Below are 8,306 nucleotides of genomic sequence, written 5' to 3'. Positions count from 1 at the left end.
TTCAAACTGTCATTCCCGGCACAATAGATCATATGGTTGTCTGATTCAAAATGGCCAAAACCAGTCCATTTCAGCTCACTAATGCCAGGATATCAATCTTTATGCGTTCCATTTCATTTTTGACAGCTTCCCATTTTCCTAGATTCATACTTCATACATTCCATTTTCCAATGATTAATAGATATCTGCAGCTGTTTCTCCTCAATTTGAGTGGTGCCACATCAGTAAATGGAGGTCTTGGAAGCTTTACCTTATCCATAGGTCTAAGGGTGGGTTTACTCAGATGATGCAGCTCTTTCCCAGTCCTATTTTGAGAGTCTTCTAACCTAACCAGACTATTCATAAAGATGCACAGTAATGTATCAGACAGTGTTTCTTTGCTATTCATAAGGTTTTCCCTGGCCAATTCTTTGAGAAGTGGATGGCCTCTTCCTTTGTCCTAGTCTGTCTCAGTCTGTAAGCTGGGCTGATACCTGTGCACCATGTGCATCCCGCTGGGTTTGAAACACCAGTGGCTCAGCCTCAAAACTCACATCAACACATCACCACGGTAGGACAAACCAACAGACAGGTTTGTCTCTCTGTTGGAAACCTCTCCTACCACCCTTACCTGGGTCCCTGCGGCTGACTCCTCCTCTGTCCCGGTTCCAGGGCCTTTTAATCCCCTTTCTCCCGCTCTCCTGTCCTGCTGCTTTGGGCATGCCTGGGTTCTCCCTCCTCACCTGGATTCCTGCGGCTGACTGCATGAATTATGTCCCCCAAAATGTGTGTCAACTTGGCTGAGGCATGATTCTCAATGGTTTGGCAGTTATTTAATTATGTAATTTGGCAGTTATGTAATGATGTATTCATGCCCCATGATGTGATCTGATGTTGGTGAAATGTAGGAGTGAAATGCAACACCCCTACTCAGGTCATAGCCTTGATCCCATATAAGGGGAGTTTTCCCGGAGCATGGCCTATGTCACCTTTTATCTTACAAGAGGTAAAAGGAGAGAGAAGTGAGCAGAAAGAAAGGGACCTCAGTACCACCAAAAAAGAAGAACTAGAAGCAGAGTGCATCCTTTGGACCTGGAGTCCCTACACTGAGAATCTCCTAGACTCAGGGGAAGATTGATGCCAAGATACATGGAGGTGTCCAATGAAAGCTAAGCCCACAGATATTGAAAGAAGACAAGGACTTTCCACCAGAGCCAACAGAGTGAGAAAGCCTTCCCCTAGAACTGGCACTCTGAATTCTGATTTCTAGCCTTGGTAACCAAAAGGTCAATGGTTCAAACTCACTAGCTGCTCTGTGGAAGAAAAATGAGGCTGTCTGCTTTTGTAAAGATTTACAGCCTTGGAAATCCAATGGGAGTGGCTATGAGTCAGAATTGACTCTATGGCAATGAGTTTGGCTTACAGTTTGGTAAACTGTGAGAGAATAAGTTTCTGACTGTCATTGACTCAATTCTGACTCATGGAAACCCTAATTTTCCGAGGCAGTAAATCTTTACAGAAATACATTGCCCCGTCTTCCTTCCATGGAGCATCTGGTGGTTTTGAACTGCCAACCTTCTTGTTAGCAGTCAAATGCTTTAGGCACTGTATCACCAGAGCTTCTCCACTTGTGATATTTCTGTTAAAGCAATACTAGATAACTACGACAGTCCAGTATGGCCTTTAAACCCAGACAATGAGGACTCCTGCCCTGGATCTGTCCTCTTGCCACACTTTACCTCCTGGGGTCAAATTCCTGATAGTCCTAGGGGATATGCCCCCTCCCTCTTCTAGAATATGCTCCAGGTACTGAGCAGTCAGGCTCAAGTCTTCCATAGTCATTCAGAAAGAATTGCTGGTGTGCACACCCCTAGGCTAGAGGGATGTGGATGGAATTTGACCATCCCTGTGTGTCCAGAAGCCTCCTCACTGTGGATGAAGCCCAGGTTGGGATGAGAAAGGAACTGAATGTGTCATATTTGTTATTGTGACGTGTTGTTGTTGTTGTTATATGCCGTCGAGTCGGACCCAAGTCATAGCAACACCCCCCTTGGGTTTCCGAGGCAGTATCACTATGGAAGTAGATTGCCCAACCTTCCTTCCAAGGAGTGGCTGGTGGGTTTGCACTGCCAGGCACCTATAAATATTTAGGCAGCTCTGGTAGCATAGTGCCTAAGGCACTTGACTGCTAACCAGAAGGCTTGCGTTTCAAATCCACCAGCCACTCCTCGGAAGGAAGGTTGGGCAATCCTACTTCTGTAGTGATACTGCCTTGGAAATGCAAGGAGGCGTCGCTATGAGTCGGGGCCGACTCGGCAGCACATAACAACAACAATAACAACAACATGGTACTTAGGCTCCATTTGTACTCTTGTACCAGGCCCTGCAAACATTAGGGATAGCCCTGCAAATGTTAGGGTTTATCTAAAAGAAAAAAATACATTAATTTCAGTTTGAGGAAGAGTGATTCTGATTATTGAAACTTTTTTTGCCTCAGATGTTTGTCCGATGTCATAGACCTAATCTATAAGGGTGGTGCACCAAATTACTTAATATGGCCCAGCCACTCCTCAGAAGGAAGGTTGGGCAATCTACTTCTGTAGTGATACCACCTTGGAAACCCAAGGAGGGGTTGCTATGAGTCAGATCCAACTCAATGGCAGTGGGTAAGCTAGCCATAGTCTTTGTAACTCCCACCAAATGACTGGGTGGGACTATGCAAATGTGAAATGCTTATGATCCACCAAGGGTGATGGATAGCTTGCTAATAATGTAAATAAGATGCATGGCACTCTTGTGGGAGTGGAGCTGTGCAAATAAGGTATATAGAACCCTAACATGAGGATTGGTCAGTTTTGTCATCCCACTGGGCTTCAAATGAGCCATCCCAGGGGCAGAAAGGAGGAATCTCACTCCCATCAAGAAAGAAGAGTCAGGAGTGGAGTGAATCCTTGGAATCTAAGATCCCAGAGTTGAACATCCTTGATCCAGGAGACAGTTGTGACACCAGACATGGCAAGAAACTGTGACAACAGAACAAAGAGAGAGACCAAGATGAGACAGAGCAGGGAGATTCCTGGCCCACAGAGCAAGCAAGATGAGTGCCTTCAGGCCAGAGGCTTTGCTGGCAGAGCAGCATGCTTCTAGGCATTTATCAGCAGAACTAAAGGAGCTTTGTGACATTTGCCTGAGCAGGGCAAAGGCCAGGCCGAGAGGCCCAGGGGCTCAGGGCCCAGGGCCAGAGAGAGACCTATGTTCAGGCCTAGTTGATGGGAGGCTGTCCTGATTGAAGAAGTGTATCCTGAGCATTCCTGATCCTAAATTGTAACCTATTACTTCCACAGTGAAGAGGCTTCTGGACACACAGGGATGGTCAATAAACCTGAGATATGCAGACAATACAACTTTGCTTGCTGAAAGTGAGGATGACTTAAGGCACCTACTGATGAAGGTTGAAGAATACAGTCTGCAGTATGGATTACATCTCAACATAAAGAAAACAAAAATCCTCACAACTGGACCAATGAGCAGCATAACAATAAATGGAGAGAAGATTGAGGTTGTCAAGGAATTCACGTTGCTTGGTTCTACAATCGATGCCAACGGAAGCGGCAGTCAGGACATTAGACGATGTGTAGCATTGGGAAAGTCAACTACGAAGGAACTGTTTCAAGTGGTGAGGAGCAAGGATATCTCATTGAGGACTAAGGTGCGCCTGACACAAGCCATGATATTTCCAATCGCCTGGTATGCATGTGAGAACTGGACAATGAATAAGGAAGACCGAAGAAGAGTTGATGCTTTTGAGTTGTGGTGCTGGCGAAGAATGCTGAAAGTACCGTGGACTGCTAAAAGAACTAACAGATCTGTCCTGGAGGAAGTGCAGCCAAAATGCTCCTTGGAAGCAAGAATGGCCAGACTTCGTCTCACCTATTTTGGTCATGTTGTAAGAAGGGACCATTCCCTGGAGAAGGATGTCATGCTTGGTAGGGTGGAGGGGTCGACCAAAGAGGGGGAGGCCTTCAAGGAGATGGATTGATACGGTGGCTGCGATTATGGGCTCAAGTATAGCATGGATTGTGGGGCTGGCGCGGAATCGGGCAGTGTTTCGTTCTGCTGTGCATGGGGTCGCTATGAGTCGGAAACGACTCAACGGCACTTAACAACAACAACAATAAACCTCACAACTCTGAGTATTGTCTGTGAGTTCTACATGGCCACTGCAATGGATTATTGAGCCCAAGAGAGAAGTGAAGAGTGCTGTGGGAGGAATGGTTGGTGTCAGAATTGGTAAAAAGGCTGGAGGGTAGAGGCTTGGCTTTTGATCTTGATCCTTCTTCCCCTTTGCAAAGTTAGAGGAGGTCAGCCACCCCTACCACCATTTTTATAATAAGCTTTCTAAAACTTTTTCTACTTAGGCCTTTTAGTGTATGCTGTTTTTCTTATTCTTAGACAGTTCTCATTTTAGCTGCTGCCATATGATTGCAATAACATTCCATGTGCTTTGGCTTTCTCCCAGAGTCCAGATACTCTGCTAAGACAAAAAGTCCTTTAGGGAAGTGAGAGAGTGTGTGTGAAGAAGTTTTGTCTCAAACTAGGCCTTAAAGGATGTAGTTGGGGGAACTTAAAGGATGCAGGCAGGAGTCTTGCATGTAAATATCTGCCAATAACAATTTGAATGGCCTAGGGGATTGGGGTTCTTTTTTGCTAAGAATGGTAGCAAGCTCAAAGTACGCTATCATCCCTGGTTTATTTTGTGCTATCTTCAACATACTCAACTTTTCTCCATCTTGACAGACTTTTTTCTCTTGACCTTGCTCACCCTCTTGCCTTACTTCCTTTCCCTGTCAAATGTCCCACATAAGTGGTCTATGGCTGCTCTTGTTCCTCTCCACTGAGCTGACTTCCACCTCTACCATGCCATCAGCATTGCTCTCTAAAATGCCAACTCAACCTTTCTCCTTCCTTGACCTCTTATAATTGAAAATGTTAAATAACTGCTTCTGGAAACTTTCTTTTTTCTTAGCCTATAGGCTGTTTGGTGTCACTTTGAGGTTTGAGTTTCCAAAACAGTCCTATAGAGGCTAATTATTTCCTTCTAAGGATCAAGTTTGCAATTAAAATAAGTGTTGCCAAATGAACCAATGTAACTCCATGGGCAAACTGGCCAGGATTTGCCTAGACATGGATAGTTTCTTATGCTTTTCCTGCTTATATTATTCTACTTGCACTAAAGATGCATAATTTGTAAAGTCATACATGTACCCTTTCCTCCCAAAATTTTAATTTTATAAATCACAACTTAATCCAGTCTTTGTTTAGGGTGATAAACCATCCCAGTTTGTAAGAGACTGAGGATATTTCCCAGGATGTGGGACTTTTCAGTGCTTAAAACGAGAGCAGTCCTGGGAAAGCCAGGAGGTTGGTTATCCTGCTTGTTCTTTAAAACCCCACTGCCATCAAGTCGATTCCGACTCACTCATAGAGACCCTGTAGGACAGAGAAGAACTGCCTCATAGGCTTTCCAATGCTGTAAATCTTTATGGAAGCAGACTGTTTCATCTTTCTCCCACAGAAAGGCTGGTGAGTTCAAACCACTGACCTTTTGGTTAGCAGCCCAATGCTTTAACCACTATGCCACCAGAGCTCCTTTGTTCTTTCAAAAGAACCCTTTAACTTGCTCTCCTTTTACCCTTCATGAGTTTTGAAGGTACTACTTCCCAGGATGGCAGCACTTTTATGTACTTCAGCTGCTTTAGACTTTTAAAATAGTTCTATTTCATATGTGTTTACTTAACTGTTTAATAACTTATCAGAGAGGACATGTGTGCACTTGAGCCCTAACTAACTGCAGTACAGAAACTGCCTGTGTAGTTGACATAAAAGGAAACTTGGCAACCCTTTTACCTTTCAGTGCTATGAGACCCAGAGCTAGGTTACATTTCATGAGAAAATGAATTTCGTTCTCTCCTTGAGGTCTGCAGATGCTGAGTACAGTATATTCTGCCTTAAGCCTGCAAAGTCATTTTGTCATTTTGGATCTAGTCAATATATTATTGTTTTAAGTAAAACAGCAAAAAATTCTCTCCTACCTGTTGAAGATAAGTAAGAGAATATATCACTTCCATGATTCTAATCTGTCCATACTCTTCTTGGCTTTATTTTGTAGGAGATAGAAATGGAAGATATCAAGGTAAAAGTAGAGAAAGAGGAAAAGGAAAAGACATCCTTCTAAAATGTTTTTGGCTGTTCTGAAGAAGGGGATTAGAAATAAAGCCTTAAACATCGTCATAGAACATTTTAGTCAAAGGGGATGTGTAAGGTCATATAGTCCAAACCCTTAATACTGTAGATGATGAACAGAGTTTATCTAAAAATTATCTCCAGTAACAATACCCACCCTCTGCCATCAAATTGATTCTGCCTCAGCAACCCTATAGGACAGAGTAGAACTGCTCCATAAGGTTTCCATGGTTGTAAATCCTAACGGATCAGAATGCCTCATCTCTCTCCATAGAGAAGTTGTTGGGTTCAAACCACCAACCTTTTGGTTAGCAGCGCCCAATGCTTTAACCACAGAGCCATCAGGGCTCCCAGTAACAATGGTGAACCTGCGTTGAAGATATCCTATGCATTTAGACTCTGTCTCATGTGCTTTACATGATATGCTACTTTAATCCTCACATTAGCCCTGAATGGAGGGTTCCATTTTTACCCTCATTTTACTGATGGAGTGAAATGAGTCTACTGAGTGGCAGAATCCAGACTCAAACAGGGCAGAGTCCAAAACTCATGTTGTTAATCATTGTGCTATTTCTTGGCACTTGGGAAGGGTGGGCGGAATGGCTCTCTGTTCTCTGTATACTGTGTATTTTAAGCTGTAGAGAAGTGGTACCAGCTGGAGAGCAGGGCTGACACCCGATCTTCTTTGGCAGGAATTGAACTTTGCTCTTACAATATTGAAGAATGTCACCCATTGCCAACCAAATGCTCTAAACAAACAGTATTCCCAAACTACAAGCACTGCATTTAGCATGTTATTAAATATTACTCCAGAAGATCAACAGAAATTCTATGTGAGCTGCAAATAAGTTGCATTTGCTTGATATTTTTGTGTGTTTGTTTTAAAGGGCAAGGCCTTAACATCAGTGCTCTAAAATCTATCCTTCAATTAATGGGCACTTTCAAACCAAACCAAATGCACTGCCATCGAGTCGATGCCAACTCATAGCAACCGAATAGGACAGAGTAAAACTTCCCTATAGGGTTTCCAAGGCTGTAAATCTTTCAAAAGTAAATTATCTCATCTTTCTCCCGTGGAGCAGCTGGTGGGTTGGACCTTTTGGTTAGCTGCCAAATGCCTTAACCACTGTACCACCAAAACTCCTAATGGGCACTTTAAACTCTATCTTCTAAGGAGAGCAGTAAAAAAGACAAGAAAAAGGTAAAATACTAAATTATTAATCTGTGATTGGGTAAAACAAACCTAACATCTTCTGTTTAGATTACAAGAAAGCTAAACATACCTCACTCTAAAATTTAATAAATCTGCCTGAACTCAGTCTGATTTGAGTGCAAGTCAGTTCATATCAGCATTAGCTAAGAAGTCTGAAAGCTATCACCTCAGCTACAACCAGGCAGCCTGCAAAATGTATTCAAAACATTGACTCCCTCAGAGAGCAAAGACAAAATTATACCAGCATGTCTCTTGTTTTTTCTTTTCCCTTACTCTACAGAAAACAAATTTACCTTGGAATGGGCAGCCTTCAGTTTAACATTGGCATTCTTTGTATTTCCAGGTCAGGAGGTAATACATATGCTCTCTATTGAGGAAAGTAAGCAGCAATGTATTTTTAGCATCTGTAGGAAGTACTTTCAGCTGAAAGTGTTCAGCAAGATCCAGGCTATTTCACTGAAGGCCAAAGGACTTGCCACAATGTTACCTAGAATTTTAGAACTTTCCCTGGGGATCTGTAAATAGTAGACCCTCCTGCCATTCTCAGCCCCAATGCTGATGCAAACATCCTTTTTCTGAGGCAAAGAAGAAAAAAATCATTCTAGTGAAAGATAAATGAGAAACATCTGTGAAATACTTATGACAAATGAAGCTAACTATAGCACTCTTGGCACTTTGAGATAAAGCACGTCCAGAAAGAAGGAACAGGAAGGAGGAGGAGGGGAGCAAAGAGGATGCCCCCACATATATGTTTGTCCCTGATGCTGAAGGTGAGCCATGGATATGGAGCCACTAGCCTATCTGTTGTCTTTGTGAAAGGTAGAGCAAGGCACTACATTCAGCAGACACAGCCACAATCCATGGCAGTGTG

The sequence above is a fragment of the Orycteropus afer genome, unplaced genomic scaffold, assembly GCF_000298275.1.
Source record: "Orycteropus afer afer isolate SDZICR_OR568_19922 unplaced genomic scaffold, OryAfe1.0 scaffold00706, whole genome shotgun sequence".
Taxonomy (NCBI): Eukaryota; Metazoa; Chordata; class Mammalia; order Tubulidentata; family Orycteropodidae; genus Orycteropus; species Orycteropus afer.
This window is presented reverse-complemented; position numbering follows the sequence as displayed.